This window comes from Monodon monoceros, unplaced genomic scaffold, assembly GCF_005190385.1.
Source record: "Monodon monoceros isolate NGI ecotype Baffin Bay Population unplaced genomic scaffold, NGI_Narwhal_1 Super_Scaffold_18, whole genome shotgun sequence".
Taxonomy (NCBI): domain Eukaryota; kingdom Metazoa; phylum Chordata; class Mammalia; order Artiodactyla; family Monodontidae; genus Monodon; species Monodon monoceros.
The window spans coordinates 178,758,168-178,776,661 of NW_021703774.1; positions in this window are offsets into that span (position 1 = coordinate 178,758,168).

Genomic DNA, 18,494 nt, shown 5'->3' on the forward strand with positions numbered 1-18,494 from the left:
ATGTTTTCTACCAAACTGAAAAGTTTTCAGTCATTATTTCTTTAAATAATTATTTCAGTCCCTTTCTCTCTTCTTCTTTGGAGACTCCAATTACCCATATCTTAGCTCTTTTAACATTGCCCCACAAGTTCCTGAGGTTCTCACTTTTTAAAATCTTTTTTCTTCTTCATCAGACTAGGTAATTTCTAATGACCTGTCTTCAACCTCACTTCCTCTTACCTCTCTCATCTTGAGTCTGCTATTAAACTCCAGGATTTTTAAATCCCAGTGATTTAAAAGGTTTTTTATCAAATATATATTTTTCAGTTCTAAAGTTTCCATTTGTTTTTTTCAATATTTTCTATTTATAAGCTGAGGTCTCCTATTGCCTCATTCATTAGGAGAGTACTTGCCTAACCAAGCATAATTATAACAGCTGCTTTAAGTCTTTGTCTGACAATTCCAATGTCAGCGTCATCTTGAGGTTGCCCTCTGTTAATTTCTTCCCTTCAGAGTGGGTCGCGTTTTCCTGGTAGAGTAATTTTAGTTTGTATCCCAGACGTTGTGAATGTTATGCTGTGGAGACTCTGAGTTCTGTTATATTCCTCTGAAGAGTGTTGATGGTTTCATATTAGTGGTGACTCACATGGCTAAACTAAGACTGCAAGTCTGTCTTACCTGCAGTGGACAGCAGCTCCAACCTCAGTGCAGATTGTTCTGTCTGTCCCAGGCAGGTGTAGTTTGAAGGGCAGCTAGAGGCTTGGACAGTGTTTATACACAGGGTTTGAGGGTGCCCTCATCTGGCTCTCCTTCCTGGCATTCCTCCTTTGCTGTCCAATGGCCGTGCTTTCCCTGGCTCTTTCCCCTGGTTACTTCAGCCAGAGGGACCACAGAGAGGGACCTTCCCGTCAGACGTTTCATCACCCCACCCTACACTGCAGCTGTGCTTGTCCTCAGAGAAAAGCAACCAAAAGGCGAACTCACCCATGCCAGTCGCTTCCTCCACATTTTTACCCCCCTCCAAAATATTTCTGTTTTTATCCTCAGGCATGCTCAGTAGTTATATTTTGCATTTTTTACTCTAGTTTGTAGCTGTTTTCTGTGGGAGGTGTAGGAGGGTCCCTCTTACAGGAGCTCCTTCCTCCATTCTGAAACAGAGCCCCCTGGGTCCATTTGGGACATCTCTCCAGGGTCTCATAGACGGACCTCCAGCAAATCTACTGAAGAATAAGTCATGGTGCCCAACAGCAGGGAGGACCTTGTGGAAAGGCCCTCACCTGGTGTGCCCGCCTATGGGCCAGCACGAGCAGGTGTTATGGACTGAATGTCTGTGTCCCCCTAAAATTCATATGTCAAAGTCCTAACCCCCAATATGGTGGTATTGGGGGGAAGGGCCTTTGGGAGGTGATTAGGGTTAGATGAGATCATGAAGTGTGGGGCCCATGATGGGATTAGCGCCCTTAGAAGGAAAGGATGAGAGATCTCTTTTCAGCATACATGCTGAGGAAAGGCCATGTGAGGACACAGCGAGAAGGTGGCGTCTTTGAGCCAGAACCCAACCAAGCTGGCACCCTCATCTCAGACTTCCAGCCTCCAGAACTGTGAGGAATAAATGTCTACTGATGAAGCCGCCCAGCCAGTGGTATTTTGTTATATCAGCCCGAGCAGACTAAGACAAGAGGGATCCTGGGAAAGTCACCAGAATGGCCAGAGCTGCTGAGATGGGAGAAGCAAGGGCTCCTGGCAGGAGGGAGAGCCTGTGGGTGTGATAGGGGGGTACCTCCATTTGAACCCAAGCAAAATGCAAGTAAATGTTTAACACAACATAGATGGTGATGGAGACTCAGGTTTGTAGGAAGGAACTTTGTCCATCCATCAACATTACTGCCTATCAGGTGATCACCAAGCAAACACTGCACTAGGCCATGAATAGGACCCAAGCACCCAACCCGCCATCCCAAGCTCACAGGGCTGTGGGGACCCAGGCAGAAATGTTTCATTGGATACAGTGTGGGAAGGACTAGCTGAGCTTGGTCTGAATACTGCTTTTCAAAACCTTAAAGGAGAAAGTGCTTCCTCAAGGAAATGACTGGCATCAAAGCACCTTCTCTTTATTTTCTTTTTTGGACCAAATACTAGCTAAAAGATAACACTGGTGGCCAGTTCTGAGTGGAGACAGATTTTTAATGTGACATCTGGGAAATAGAGTGTGTTGCCTTCATAGATGTAGAGGTAACAAATCACCTGCAAGAGATTTCTTTTTCTGGGAATAAAATCCCATGGGAAGAATTTTTTAAATATTGAATGCTGAAAAATACTTCACAGTATAATCCTGAGAGATATCAAATGAGTGGGCAGCTGCAGGGAGCCATGCAGAATATACTTGTTTTCCTTCTTCCCCTGTTGACAGGTGTTGGCTTCGAGGGGCATGGTGGCCTAGCAGCTAGGCTACCTTCATCAGCAAGGAATCCTTCTGCTCCCATTTACCTTTGAAGAAAAAGAGTCAGTGTGGGGCAGACATTGTAAACATGCTGAGCCCTTAGGTAAGTATGTCTCAGGGGTTCTGGTGACTCAGGCTGTTTGCTATTGAAATTGATGAGGAAGCATTTATCTTTGCTTCACACCTAGGATTCCTAGGTTAATTTTTAATTGTGCTTTATATACATTAACTCATATATTTCTCAATGATGTAGGTACTAGTACGATCCCATTTTACAGATGAAGACACTGAAGAAGAGAGAGTTTACAGAACCTGCCCAATGTCACACAGTGAGTAAGGGGCGGAGCTGGGATCCACACCCTGGTCACCTGACTGTGGGGTCCATATTCTGAACAGCCCTGCCTACATTGCCCTTCATCCAATTGGGTGGCTTCTGGACAGGATGTCCAATAGTTACCAGTGTGATGCACCACATTCTGGTTTCTGCTGTTGTTGGATTTTGTTATTGTTTTTTATATCATTAAGCATTTAATTTACTAAGATCATGCTTTCGTTAACATGGTTTATAATATTTAAAAATATAATATTATGAGCTACCCTATAGTAGCATAGACTTTTTAAAAATTTTTATTGAAGTATGGTTGATTGACAATGTTGTGTTAATTTCTGCTGTACAGCAAAGCGACTCAGTTATCATATATATTCTTTTCCATATTCTTTTCCACTGTGGTTTGTCACAGGATATTGAATATAATTCCCTGTGCTCTACAGTAGGAACTTGTTTTTTATCCCTCATATATATACCAGGTTCTGTTTTGATTGGGTCCAAGGCAGTACAGCAAGGCAGTTAGAATGCAGCTCTGGAGCCTGACTGCTTGAGTTCACATCCCAGCTCCAATGTTATTAGTAGCTGCATGCCCTTGGGCAAGTTACTTCCCCTCCCTGGGCCAATTTGCTCATCTCTAAAATGGAGATAAAAATTATACCTACCTCGGGGCTTCCCTGGTGGCACAGTGGTTGAGAGCCCGCCTGCCGATGCAGGGGACATGGGTTCGTGCCCCGGTCTGGGAAGATTCCACATGCCGCGGGGAGGCTGGGCCTGTGAGCCATGGCCACTGAGCCTGCGCGTCCGGAACCTGTGCTCAGCAACGGGAGAGGCCACAGCAGTGAGAGGCCCGCGAACCGCAAAAAAAAAAAAAAAAAAAAAAAAAAATTTTACCTATCTCATAGAGTTGTGAGGATTTATTTAGGAAATATATGTAAAGAGTTAGCATAGTGCATGGCATATAGTCAGTAAAGATTAGCTATTGTTATTTATGATCATTATTTTCATCATGCTCACCATCACCATCACCACCATCACCACCATCACCATCACCATCACCGTCACCATCATCACCATCATCACCATCACCACCATCTTTTTGTCTGTCTTAGAGGGATTTGGATTGCCTAAGTAATTAAGGATGTGACCAAAAGTGGTGATTAATAAAGATAAATCATGCTGACCTATGTAATAATAGTCATTAATGCAGCCTTCATCAAGATGATTGTTAGCAATTTGGATACCAAGGAGGTCATAAAGCAAATTAGTTTTACGTTTGCCTCTCTATCTCTTTGGCACCTTTGGTTTTTTCATTTATTCTCACTTATTGAATGTCTTCCAAGTGCCAGGCACGGTCCTAGACCCCAAGGACACTATGGAATCATTGAGATAGACCAAGTTATGCTGTGACAGTCAGCAAACTCCCATCTCAGGGGCTGAACACACAAACTTTTTTTTCTTACTTGTGCTAGCTGTCCGGTGTAGGGCCTTGCAGGCACACCACTGATTGTGTTAAAGAAAAATTACTCCTACACTTGTTAAAACAATAAGGAAGACTTTATTCAAGACTATTGCAGTAAGAGAGAGAGATTGAGTTCAACCCCCAATATGGCAAAGACAGCAGGGGATTTATAGCCAATGGCAGAGTGAGGAGGTCAGTGGATGGAAAATTCCTAGGAGGAGACATCAAGAGTAGGGAGATTCTGGGACTTCCCTGGTGGTCCAGTGGTTAAAACTTCGCCTTCCAGTGCAGGGGTGCAGGTTCGATCCCTGGTCAGGGAGTTAAGATGCCACATGCCTCGTGGCCAAAAATCCAAAACATAAAACAGAAGCGATATTGTAACAAATTCAATAAAGACTTAAAAAAAAAAAAACAGTAGGGGGATTCTTACTAAACTGGCCTAATAGGACTCTTGCTAAAGGCAGGCTAAGGACTCAAATACGAGGGCTCAGACAGGAAAGGCCAGGGAAAGCGGAATTTGATCAGATGCCAAGGGTCAGGGGATTCTGGCTAAACTGAACTTAGCAGGATTTTTGCTAAAACTGGGCTCAAAAAGGATGGACATGAGAGGCCAAGGTGGAGCCTAGTCGAGAAGAGGGCTCGGAGGAGCCTGTTTGGTCCAGGAGAGTCTCTGTCCATCGCAGTTAGTCAGGGACCCAGGATGCTGGAGGCTCTGCCTCTGTCACTGGCATCTGGATCACAGACGCAGGAACGAGGGACTCTGAGGTCTCATGTCAGCAAGCAACGTTTTGGCCTGGAAGTGATGCCTCTTCCTGAGGCTCACATCTTACAGACAGAGGCCGGTCAGCTGGCCATGCCTGATCACAAAGTGGGTGGGGAAATGCAGACCTACTGTTCTGGGCTGAGTTGTGTCCCCCCCCAGAAAGATATGTTAAAAGTCTTTAACCCTCAGGACCTCAGAAAGTGACCTGATTTGGAGATGGGGTCTTTAGAGAGGTGGTCATGTTAAAATGAGGCCATTAGGGTGGGCCCTAGCCCCATGAGATTGGTGTCCTTATAAAAAAGGGAATTTAGACACAGGTGCAGAGGGAAGAGGCCACATGAAGACAAAGGGTTGGAGTGATGTGACCACAGGGTACGCTAACTATTGGCAGCAGAAGCTAAGGAGAAGCAAGGGAGGACCCTCCGGCTTCAGAGGGAGCAAAGCCCTACCTTGATTTTCGACTCCTGGCCTCCGGAACTGTGAGGGAATAAATTCCTGTTGTTTAAGCCCCCCAGTCTGTAGTACTTTATTATGGTGGCCCCAGGAAACAAATGAAGATCGGCCATCTTGGGGAACCAGATCCCTTGGACCCAGCAGGGCGTGAACAGAGCTGTGATGGGGGTGGGCCTGAGAGTCCACGCTCACCCCTAAGAGGGGCCTCCCACCGTCTTGGGGGTGAGCAGGGCAAGGAGGATCCTGAAGAGCTTCCTGTAGGAGGCACGCGGAAGGAGAGTCCTGAAGGATGGGAGGGCTTAGGCCAGGTGGATAGGGGGCAAGTGGGCTTTTCAGGAAGATGAGCATAATGGCCCCTCCCTGGCTCTCTGCTTGAGAGTTGCCTGGGGAGCTGATTCCCATTCACCAGGTCCGGGTGCTTCCTGTTCTCCAAGCAGTTTTTCACTTCCTAACCGCTGCTGGATTATCTTCTTCTCTGCTCTGTGTCTTCTGGCTTTCTCTCTGCCCCGGACTCTACACGGAGGTGGCATAAACTGTCACGCTCCTGGGGTGGCCACATGAAGCCTAGGTTTCACCACTGGCAGCGGTCCACGCCTCTTGTAAACTATTCAGACTCTCTTGAGAAGGGCTCCCTGCCTCTCTTCTGGTGCCTCCAGAAATATAATTCATCCCTGCTGCGTGGCCTGTATCGTAAGTCAGTGTATCCTAGACACGGCCTTCACGTTTACTGAGAATCCATGCAGACATTTTCACATGATGCAGTAATAAGCAATTTCATTTTTACAGATTCACACCAAAAATCCACCAATAAAATGTGCGAGATCAGCAAAGTGCTTAACACATCATATTTTCCCTAATCTCTGCGAGCCCTCAGCAAGTTTCCTGTCATCCTTCCTCTCCCATGACAGCAAAGTATATCTCCCGTGTGCCAGGCTCAGCGCTCCCAGCGGAGATACGATGAAAAACCAGATCCACTCGGTCCTTTCTCTCTGCAACCCAGAGGTCATAGGAAAAGATGGACAACAGGATTGGCTCTTTGTTAATGTAGAGTTCAAAGAAAATCCTCATCACTTTGGGAGGGACGAAAATGTGCAGAAGATATTTGCATGCCCGTCTCATGGCAGCTTTACTCACAACAGCCAAAAGGTAGAAGCAACCCAAGTGTCCACTGACAAACGAATGAATAAGCAAAATGTGGTCCATCCATACAATGGAATATTGTTCAGCCTTAAAGAGGAAGGAAGTTCTGACACCTGCTACAACATAGGTGAACTATGAAGACATGACGCTGAGTGAAGTGAGTCAGTCACAGAAGGAGGAATACCGCATGATTGCACTTATAGGAGGTCCCTAGTGTCGTCAAACTCATAGAGGCAGAAAGCAGAAGTGTGGAGAAGAGTGTCCCCCGCAGAGCAAGCAGTTCATCAGCTGAGGGTGAAAGCGAGGTTGGCTTACTCAAGAGCAACAGAGGTCAGATCCTTGAGGCCTGCGCTTCTCATGATAGAGGACCATTAAGAAGGTGTCAGAGCTCTAGGATGGAGCCAGAATCCCCAGTGGCGGGTATTACTGTACTGGTTTCCTGGGGCTGCCACATCACAGCACCACAGACTGGGCTTACACAGCAGAGAGTTATTCTGTCTCAGTTCTGGAGACCAGAAGTCCACGATCAAGACGTCGGTAGGGCTGGTTCCTTCTGAGGCTGTGGAGGGGACGCTTCCAGGCCTCTCTCCTAGGCTCTGGTGGTTTGTTGGCGATTCTTGGCCCTCCTTGGCCCTCCTTGGCTTCTTAGAAGCATCATCCCCATCTCTGCTTCCCCTTCACACAGCGTTTCCCAGTGTGTGTGTCTGTGTCCAAATTTTCCCCTTTTCTAAGGACACCAGTGTTGTTGGACTAGAGACCCACCCTACTCCAGTGTAACTTCATCTTAACTCAACCATTTACATCTGCAACGACCCTATTTCCTAATAAGATCACATTCACAGGTCCTGGGGGTTAGGACTTCAACATGTGAATTTTTTAGAAGAAAGGATTCAACCCATAACAACTACCCCCTGTCAGCAATATTCAGTGCAGGATGCTCTCCAGACGTCATTACCCAGCCTCGGGGCACTTAAAACATGCCTGGCATGTAGGAGTATTTGGTCGAATGAATGAATATCATTTCTGGCTTTTAAGACTTTCTGATGAAAAGTGCAGTTAAACACTGAGAACATTCCAGCTTATTTTCAAACTTTAATTCAGTAAATACTCAAGGTCAGCCAGTTAAAAAAAAACCCAGGCTTGTTTGGGATCTAGGGACAGTGGGGTGAAAATGAGATCTCTGCCCCCTTGGAGATTAGCCCCCGACCCGAGATATTTTGTCTTCACCTTTATTTTTACTCAGCTGTGACCCGTGGATGCATCCTGCATTCAAAATCTAGAAATAGGACCTGATCACCACAGGGCAGCTGCTTTCTGTAAACAGAGCCCTGGTTTTATGCCTGGCCCGGGTTAACCCAGCTAAGGCACTTCCCAGCCACGCAGAAGGAGTCATTGGCTTTCCAGAAAGCTCTTTAAATAGAGAGGGGCTGCTTGTGTTCAAGTTGTGATCAGATATTCGTTCCTTTTCAGGGCTGGATAATATCCCATTGTATGGATGGACCACATTTTGTTTATCCAAATGGCGTCCATCAGTGGGCACTTGGGTTGATTCCACATCTCGGTTCTTGTGAATAATGCTGCCATGAACATGCATTTGCAAGTATCTCTTCCAGACTCCCAATCATTTTTGGTCTTTGTGTCGTTCGGGGGTTAGTGTAGAAAGCAGGTATTCTAAGCATCAGGAGACTTGCATAAAGAACAATCATTGGAAGGATTAATGACTGCTGCTCTGGGTGGAGTGACCTCAGAACTCACCTCCGCCGCATCCAGGAAGGCAAAGAAGCAGGAGGCTGCCCACGATCTGGGGTCGGGACACCTGGTTGGGAAGGCTCTGCCACCGTAGTCACCTTGATGGCAAACTGGCGACAGGATGCTGGGATGCTCTGGAAGTGACTCCTTTCTCCCCAGAGTTGTCTCTGTACTTTCGTCAAAAATTCATCTCTCTTCTGGTCCTTTGATCCATTTGCCTATTCCTTCCCCAACACCACAGTATCTTGATTGCTACAGCTGTCCAGTAAGTTGGAGTGAAATGAGGTAGCCTGAGCCCTCCAACTTGTTCACTTTCAACGTTGTTTTGCTTATTCTAGATCCTTTCCCATTCCATGTAAATTTTAGAATCACCTTGCTGGTTTCTACAGCAAAAATCCTGTTAGCATTTTGATTGGAATTGCGTCAAATTTGTAGATCAGTCTGGGGAGAGTTGACATCTTCATGATATTGGGTCATGACCTATCTCTGCATGTATCTATGTCGTCTTTGATTACTTTCATCACTGTTGTGTACTTTTCAGTGCTCAGATCTTATGCGTGTTTTGTTAGACTTTTTGGTGCTGTTGCAGATGGTACTTTTTTATTTTCCATTTTCAGTTTTTCATCGCTAGTATATAGAAGTACAATTGATTTTTGTATAACTGACCTTGAATTCTGTGATCTTACTAAACTCACTTGTTTCCCTTCCTTTGTTGTGGATTCTTTGTGATTTTCTGTGTTGACAACCGTGTTGTTTGTGAATAGAGACAGTTTTCCTCCTTTCTAGCCAGTATGCCTTCTTTTTCTTGTCTAATTGCACTAGCAAGGACCTGCCATGTGATGTAGGATAGGAGTGATGAGAGCCTCCTTTTGTGCCCAGTCTTAGGGCTGAAGCATTCTGCCTTTCACCATGAGTGTGGTGCCAGCTGTAAGCTCTGTCAGGTTGAGATAATTGCCTTCTGTTCCCACTTTGCTGAGAGTTTTTATCAGGACTGGATGCTGAATTTTGTCAAGGGCGTTTTCTGCATCAGTTGAGATCATGCATGATGGATCTAATGTCAAACCAGCCTTGCATTCCCGGGATAAGCCCACTGGATCCTGCTGTATTACCCTTTTTTATACATTTTTGGATTCCATTTGCTAAATTTTTAAAGAATTTTTGTCTACATTCATGAGAGGTATTCCTCTATAGTTGTTGTTGTTTTTTGGTAATATCTATAACTGGTTTTGGTTTCAGGGTAATGCTTGCCCCATGGAATGAGTTGGGTGTGTTCCCCTCTTCACTTTTTCTGGAAGTGTTTGTGTAGAATAGGCACTAATTTCTTTTTAACGTGAAAAGCATTCTCAGCGCCCCAGGCTGTCCAAAACAGAGACCAGCTCTGGTTTGCCAACCCTTGTCTCTTAAGATAGAAGCAAGGTCACTGTAACTTCCTAAGCTGAATATTTCAGTATTCTACAAAAGGAGCTGAGTTAAGGCTCTGAAGTCATAAGCTTTTATTCAGGAACTACAGGCTGACAGTTGCTTGTGGAAAAGAAGTTTTAGGAACGTTTCAGGGATCCTTGCTTAAGGCCACAGACAATGCTTCTGCCAGAAGTGCTCCCACCCCTGGGACTGACTTCCTGGCCCATTCTGGGGACAGGAATGTTCACCTACACAATGGGCCGCTGTGCATCTCATGCTGGGTGCTTCTCTTTGAGGCCTGGCATCGTCCTCAAAGGTTCATCATTCGGCATTTGCACTTTGGTGATCTCAGAAAATGAGACCACATTTGGTCATTCATAGGGGCCACAGATTCAAGCCACTCTGCCAGGGTCCCACCCTGGCTCGGTCCCCTGAGAGTTGTGTGACCCTGGGTGCCTTTCTCACCCTCGGCCGCATTACAGAAAAGGAAGTTGGTCCCTGTGTCAGCAGCGCCCCCTTAACAGTAAGTGCTCAGGCATGAATGTTAGTTCTTGTCATTGCTCTGGGCGACCACTTCGTAGCCAATAATGACACATAATCTCAGTGTCCAGGCTGTCGAGTCCATCAACATGCTGGCATCAAGACATAGACTTTGGGCTTCCCCGGTGGTGCAGTGGTTGAGAGTCCGCCTGCCGATGCAGGGGATGCGGGTTCGTGCCCCGGTCCGGGAGGATCCCACATGCCGCGGAGTGGCTGGGCCCGTGAGCCATGGCCGCTGAGCCTGCGCATCCGGAGCCTGTGCTCCGCAACGGGAGAGGCCACAACAGTGAGGGCCCACGTACCGCAGGAAAAAAAAAAAAAAATAGACTTTCATTTTCTTGGGATTCTGTTGTAAGTGGTGCCCTCGGCCCCAGGGAAGCAACTGCAGCAGTTTGAATGGAGAAAAGCAGCAGGGAGTCAGAGGCCTCAGTCAGGAGTTCGTCCATTGAAATCCCCTGTGGACGCCGGCAGAATGACAGCCACTCTGCAGGGGCAGAGCATCTGCACATCAGAGAGATGTTTATTTGGATTTAGTTGGTTTTGTAATATTATGTTTAGTTTATAGAATAGTTTTAATTTAACCATTATATAAGAGGAATTAGTGGGGTTTCCTTGGTGGCACAATGGTTGAGAATCCGCCTGTCAACTCAGGGGACATGGGTTTGAGCCCTTGTCCAGGAAGATCCCACATGCTGCGGAGCAACTAAGCCCGTGCACCACAACTACTGAGCCTGCACTCTAGAGCCCGCAAGCCACAACTACTGAAGCCCACGTACCACAACTACTGAAGCCCGTGCACCTAGAGCCCGTGCTCCACAACAAGAGAAGCCACCGCCATGAGAAGCCTGCGCGCCGCAACAAAGAGTAGCCCCCGCTCGCCTCAACTAGAGAAAGCCCGTGCGCAGCAACGAAGAGCCAATGCAGCCAAAAAAAAGAATAAATAAATTTTAAAAATATTTTTTGAAAAAAGAGGAATTAGTGCCTGGTTTTATGTTATGTAGGTTATATTTAAAATAAGTTGTCAATGTTGGGAATTCGTGAGAATTTCTTTTTCAAGCTGTCTGTATCTTATTCAAGTTTGAGAAATACTGATAGAAATTACATCTGCTTTTACCAATTTTGAGGTGGATGTAATTTTTCCCCTGCCTTGTCCTGTCCTGTTAAAACAGTGTGCCCGACTTCGCTCACCAGGAATAAGGCTCTGGATGACAGCTGCCCGGCCCAGGGTGGTCTGTGGCTGTAGAGAAAAGCAGGCTGGGGTTTCAGTCTGTGGCCTTCCACTCTCCGTGCTGTGACCCTTGCTTTCCCGCTTGCGGTCTCCAGGGAAGGGCGTGCTCTGCGAGAGGCTGCCCTGCTTGGATGGGCAGATGGCAGGGTGCTGGTGTAACTGGGGGAGAAGCAGAAAGGCCTTTGCTCCCAGGAGCTCACGATCTGAAATGGGGGCAGCTACTGAAGTCAGCAGCCTGTATCTCATCCCGGAGACCACACAGGGTTTGGAACATCGGGATGCGAAAAGGATGGGGTTGGGATTTAAGTAAAGTGGCTGGCGTGCTGCCTGCCGCCTCGCTGCACCCCATGGACAGGGTTGTTAATAGCCCATCAGAATGTACGTGTTTGGGAAGGTTTTGAGGGCCGTGGCCCAGAGCCCAGCTGGCCAGATGCACTTCTCCGGTAGATGGGCAGTGGGGACGGGGCTGCCTGGTGTCCATCCTTGCCTTCCAGGTCCTCTGCCCCGGCTCTCCAGTTCCTGCACAAGAAGGTCCGAGATGGCCATGCCCCGGGGAGGGTCCATCAGGTCACCACCGTCAGCAGTCTGTACCCAGGAGCCTCTCCGGGTTTCCTGAGGACGTCAGGTCGGGGACCCACGGTGGGGAGCGCCCGTAGCCACGATCCGGATGCCAGGGGTGGCTCCCCCTTGTGTTCAGGTAGGATTTTCTACAGCGTTGCCGTGCATGACGTGGCCATTGACGTGGCCATCGGCGTCAGCGCATTGCCTGGAGAATCCGTGTTTGCCCCGGGGAGCACACCCTGCCCGGGTGAGAGTGCGGCTTTCCTCGCAAGGTCCTCCCCCCAGCATCTGGGCTGTAGCCCCGGTTGGTGACCCTGTACAGGACGCCACAGCCCCCAGTCCCCAATTTGAGGGCGAGTAAAGTGATGCGGGCCATGATGCATAAAAACGGTTTCGAGGGGTCGCGGTTGAGCCGGGCGACCTCACTGAACTCGTCAGCTGCTCCCCAGAGGCTCTGTTAAGAGGTGTCGAGCCAGAAGCAGTTCACACCTGTGAACTGAGAGATTCGTTCTTTCAGTAAACGTTCCTCCAGCCCCCGCCGCGTGAGACAGGCCGTGTGCAGCCTCTGAGGGGGCAGAGGCCCGTGTCCGAGGGAAAGGGCAGCCGGCAGGGCGCGCAGAGGCGCTGTGGGCGGCATCCCAGGCAGGCGGGGGCGGGGGCGGGGGCCTAGGATGCTCTGAAGCAGCGATACGCGCCGCTCGCCCCTGAGCGGGGCCCCTTCTGCTGGTCTTCCCCGTGGGCTCCCCAGCGAATGCAGTCAGCTGGCTGGTGGCCTGCCGGCAACTGTCTTGCAATCACGTGGGTTCTCTCTTTTTTTTTTTTTTTTTTGCGGTATGCGGGCCTCTCACTGTTGTGGCCTCTCCCGTTGCGGAGCACAGGCTCCGGACGCACAGGCTCAGCGGCCATGGCTCACGGGCCCAGCCGCTCCGCGGCATGTGGGATCTTCCCGGACCGGGGCACGAACCCGCGTCCCCTGCATCGGCAGGCGGACTCTCAACCACTGCGCCACCAGGGAAGCCCCACGTGGGTTCTCTTCTGTGTGGTCCCAGGGCAGCCCCTCCTCGGGTCTCCCTGGCAGGTGACCCCACTTCTGACGGCATCTCAGGGCCCCCGAGGGCACAAGAGTGGAAGCAGCCGGGCCTCTCAAGGCTTGGGCCCTGAGCTGGCACCATTTCTGCGGCGTTCTGTGGGTTGTGGCAGGTCCCAGGGCCGGGGACTGCCTGAGGGTGTGAGTACCCTCGGGCAGTCCCGAGGGAGGTGGGGACATCGGGGCCACCAGTGCAGCGGAAGCACACAGTAAGAGCTGGTCAGACGTCAGAGGGAGGGCGGGAAGAAGGGCCCGGTCAGGGACTGAGGCAGCGACAGCGAGGCACCCTGGGGGGCCCAGGCTCAGCTGTGTCACCCTGAACCGCAGGAGATGGGGCAGGGAGGGGGGCCAGAGGGTCAGCCCATGGTTGTGGTCGGGGTCCTGGTCTCTCCAGGCCTCACTGGAAACGTACGTGGTAGGTGACACGCACGAGGCTCACCCGTGTGCGTGTTTGGGCCAGGACTGAAGGTGACGTCTGCTCCCCATCCGGCTGGCTGAGCAGGTGTGCGGGAGCCGCGCGTGTGGGAGACCAGAGCCCGCCTGGGACAGCACGTCTGGGGCTCCGGCACGGGGGGGGCTTGTCGTGCTGTGTTGCACTGCTGGCTCTCAAGAAGTCCTGTTCTGCTTGGCCCTGAGCTATATGGCCCATCTCTCGTCCTGTTGGAGTGAAGCCCGTGAGTCGTCTGTGCTCTCGGCCCTCATCCCCCCTCCATCCTTATGCCGCCTAGTTGCCCCGCGGCACGTGAGATCTCAGTTCCCCAACCAGGGATCAAACCCGCATCCCCCGCATTGGAAGGCGGATTCTTTACTGGTGGACCACAGGGAAGTCCCCAAAGTTGTTTGTTTTAAATAATCATTGGCACTGCATGTATTTTAGATACCGTCCTGTAGGTGTCCCTTTAGGGTTATGTGAATATACCCCGTTGCCGGGAGTGCCATAAGAAATGTTTTAGCTCTGAAGCCTGTAACACGATAGTTACTCCAAATTCCTGGGATCCGGCGAATTTCACGTGTCCTTGAAGAAAGTGGCTGGGGAGGGAGACCAGATGACCCCGGGGGAGGGGTGTGTCAAGTAGAGTCTGCGGGCCTCCCCGGCGCACAAACCCAGGAGGCCCGTGACCTCTCCATGTCCCCATGGCCCCAAACAAAGAAGGAATGTCGTGTCCCTGCTTGGGGTCTAGGTTTTCGCCCTAACTCTGTTTAAACACACTCTGTCCAAGGAAAGAAGCTCCTGCAGTCACCGAAGAGCTGCTCGTCGGGACACTCCAGGTGGCCGCAGCCTCACAGCAGTCCTGGTGGAGCCGGTCAGCCATGGACCTTCGGCATGAAGCAATCGAGGCCCGTGTGGTCAAGACAGAAGCACCATGAGCCACGGCGCGGCTCGAACCCGGGACCCTGCCTGAGATCTGACAGCCCGTCCCCACGTACCCGATGCTGAGAGAGATGGGACCTTTGGTGACATTATCCTTTGGAGACCGAGTGTGTTTCGTTACTGGGGTAACGGGATTGCTTAGGGCATGATGTCAGAGCCAGGAGGCAGAGGTTGGCATTGCTGCTCTGTTTGGAGCCTGGGCCTGGTGAGTGAGGGACGCCCTTCTGGCAGGGTCTCCTACACGGGGGGCCTGGGAAGAACGCAGGGCAGGAATTGGGCCTCGTAAACTGGCCGGAAGCTGCAGCTCCCGCCCTGAGCAGCTCCTCTTCTGTGTGGTGAGCAGAGCGAAGGCTGGTTCAGCATCTGAGACCGTGTGCCACGCACTCGGGGCTGCAGGTTCCCCTTGGGGCAGTTGTAGCCGTCTTTAAAAACCAAACCACTTTCTTGAAGCATCTGTGAGTTGGTGCACAATATATAAGGCAGCACTATTCTTAGGAAATGTGATATTAAAGAATCATTTTTTTAAATTCTTGCCTGAATATATAGCCTTCCTCTTTGGGTGCCCACGGGGAGAGGAGATGATGCTGTTTCCTCCCGAGGGGCCGTGGCCTCCTCTGCTCCCTGGTGGCTACTCGGGGGAGTGTCCCCAGAGCCCAGGGCCTTGCAAAGTGCCAGGTCTGCTCTGAACCCAGGTTATCTTTCAAAAATTACGCGTCAGCCTATGGGAGATGTTTTTATATATTTGAACATAAGTGTGTATTTTAAAAGTACCCTACTTTTTTAAAAAAGGGTTTTTTTCAACAAAGATATTAAAATCGCCTTGCACTGAACACACTAGCGTTACCGTGCTCATCCCTCAAAGGGCTTGTTTCAGGGCCCTGCTGTGGCGTCGGTGGCAGTCTCTTTCTAATTAAGCTTCCCGAGTCTTTGTTCCCGTCCAGTCCTGAGGTGCTGGCGTCGGTGATGCGGATTCCTGTCACCGCAGTGGGGCAGGGACAGCTCACTGTCACATGAGGTTGTCGGCTCTGGGGAAGGGGCTGAGAGGTGCGGGGAGAAGGGGCACCCAGAGCCCCACCCAGGAAACTGGGGCCAGGGAGGTGGGCGGGGCTCCATCTCGCCTTGTCCTGCTACGTTTCAGCCCCACGTCTAGAAAGACCCTGGCCTACCTCGAGGTTGAACGGGTTTTGAGAGCCCTCCTTTTGCTGTACCAAGTCCCCAGTCCCTTATTCACAGGTCTGGCATCCGGAAACCTGAGGCCTGGAGGGACGGAACGACGTCCGATGCCCTGGAGCCTGAGCTGGGCTGAACCGAGCTCCTGAGTTTTGCAGAGGAACATGAACTTCAACTCGAAACAGCTGGAGGACTGTCTACAGGGACGCCCGGAAGACTTCCTGAAGTCGGACCCGGCCCCTGCTCTTAGGAGGCCTGAGGTGGCTGGGCCGCAGCCAGTCCCGTGAGCTTAGCTGGCGGCGCTCGGACAGAACCGGGTGTCGGTCGGTCCTCAGGCTGTCCTTGGACTCGAGTCCCCGCGAGGCACACGGCTCTGAGGCGCAGGGGAGGATGGTGCCTGGGGGTGCATCACACTCACCGAAAACACGGGACAAACCCAGATGGCGCGCCCGCTGGGTGTGTGTGTTGGGGTGTGTTTGTGTCATGTGTGCTCTCGTCTTTGTATCTGATTCAGTCATAAGTGTCAGTCATCGGAACATGTGCTTTATTATGTTACAAAACCAAAAATTCCCACCAAAACACAGCTAAAAAAATACCACATTTTCCCAAGATTACATTCCCAAGAGAAGGTAATAATATGGTTGGAATAGATCCATCAATGCCGCCTGAAGAAGCATCACCTGACGTTAACGACAGGGCTGGTGTTTTTTTAAACCTTAAAGCATTAAAGCGCTTTAACCGACGAAACAGAAGCTGATGTTTGTGTCTGCAAGGCTGGCATGTCCGAGGGGACAGCGACACCGCGTTCTTGGTCCCTGCATGTTGGGAACCGGGGCCACTGAAGAAGCCACCCAAACCTGGGTGGGGCGACCGCCCCCAGCAGCCGGGAGGAGCCGGTTGGGACCGGGCAGCTGTGCTCAGCCCGGCCGGCGTCCATGAGGCCCGGCCCAGCCCTCTCCCGGCCGCTTCCCTCCTGCCTCTTCACAGGTTTATCTTCTCTTGATCTTTGAGTTTCGCGCAGCCCGTCTTTGCTCCTGTCGCTGTGCGTGTCCCTGCGACCACGAGGAAGTCCCCACCGGCTCAGTTCTCACGGCCGCTCCACCGTCAGCTCCGGGAGCAAAGGCCCAGGAGCTGCGGGGGCTCATCACGCGGGCCGAAGGGGCGGGGAGCTTGTGCTGGGCCCTCTGGGAGGATGCGTCTCCCCTCCCTCCGGGTTGGGGGTACGCCCGGCCCGTGCCTGCACGTCGCAGCCTCCGGACTTCGGGAGCACCCTGGGGCCCCCGTGGCCTCCCCACCAGCCGACAGGATGAGCCTGAGGGACAGTCCCGGGAGCCCCGGGCACTCAGCTGCTCCTCCGTCAGGTTCGTGGGCCCCAGGGGAGCTGAGGGAAGGGCCTGCAGCTCCCAACGGGGCACGACTTGGGGGCCCAGTGTGTGCCACTGGAGCAAGAGCCGGACACCACGGCAGCGGCTGTGACCCGGGGCTCAGAGCCAGCCCTCTGTGCTTCACTTTCCTTGTTGGAACCGCAGGAACAGTGTACTTACCCCGGGCCTTGTGAGGATGTCAAGAGGAAACGGGACGGCGCAACGGCTGGTCGGGCGCCGCCAGGGCATGTGTCCGGGTTGCCGGGCGACTGCAGGCCCCGAGGAGCTGAGCCCGCCCCCCCCAGGGGGGCGGTTGGTCTCTTCCCCGTGGCTCTCAGGCCTGGCTGCAGGCGGGGCCTCCTGGGCGCTGAGGACACCCCCTTCCGCCCCCAAGGGGGTCCCCAGGGAGCGCATGGTGGGGGGAGGGGGGTGCTACCCTGGACGCAGGCACCTGCCTTCGCACAAATGCTTTTTTAAATAAGTAGAGCTGCGCAGTGTTTACACTCGATGTCCAGGATGAAGCCCTGGTCTGGAGGCCTCCTGCCAGCGGGTCAGGGGCAGAGCTGGCCCTGAGGCTCCGTCCCCTGCTGGCTGGTCTCTGAGCCACTTAGTACAACTGACACCCCTCTCTCTGCCCAGTGCCCGCCTCTGAAGAGCCTGGGAACCTAACAAGGGAACTGGAACTTGAACACCCAGTCTTGAGAGCTCGGCTTCTGAGTGGACCTGCGTGAGGTCCGCTGCTTCCTAACTTCCCCGGGCCGGGGGCTTGGGGGGGTGGTTATAGCAACAGGAAAACCCCCAAAGGGCGACTAGGGCTCCGTCTGCACCACCCCCTGGCCTGGGGGCCTTGGACAGGAGGGCCCAGACCGCAGGACTAACCACAGGGACCCAGGCAGAGTGAGGGACAGAGAGATGCTACGAAAGTAGTAGGTGGCGGCTCAGCATACACATTAGTCAGGAGTCCCTTCATCCCACCTGCCTGGAACAAGGGGGGTTGCTTCATCCCCTCTCCCACCACCCTCTGTGGTCTTGTTTCTGGCCCTGAAGTTCTCTGGCTACAGCAGCTCAGAAGGCTTCTTGCAGATGGAAATGTCCCCATCAGCTAGGGTGCTGACGCTGTCCCCCTCCAGCCCGCTGACTCCTTGGTGTGTCCCGTAAAGGCCTGGACCCCCTCCACCTGCCTCAGTGCTGTCCCCACAAGGACAGGAGGGCCTCTCCCGCAGAGCCAGCCTCCCAGGGAGCAGAGTGGGGCCACGGCTGCAGGCGGTGGGCTCTGCCCTCCTATGCCTGCCTCCCATCCCGCACGCGGAAGCAAGTGACCTACCCCTGCCTGGTGTGGACCCCGCCTGGTTTGCCCCTCGGCTTTCTTAGCCCATCTTGTTTACACAGGCCTGGGAAGACGGGCATCCCGCTAGGCTGACCCAACGTGAATGTTAAGAACAAAGTTAATTAAAAAAAAG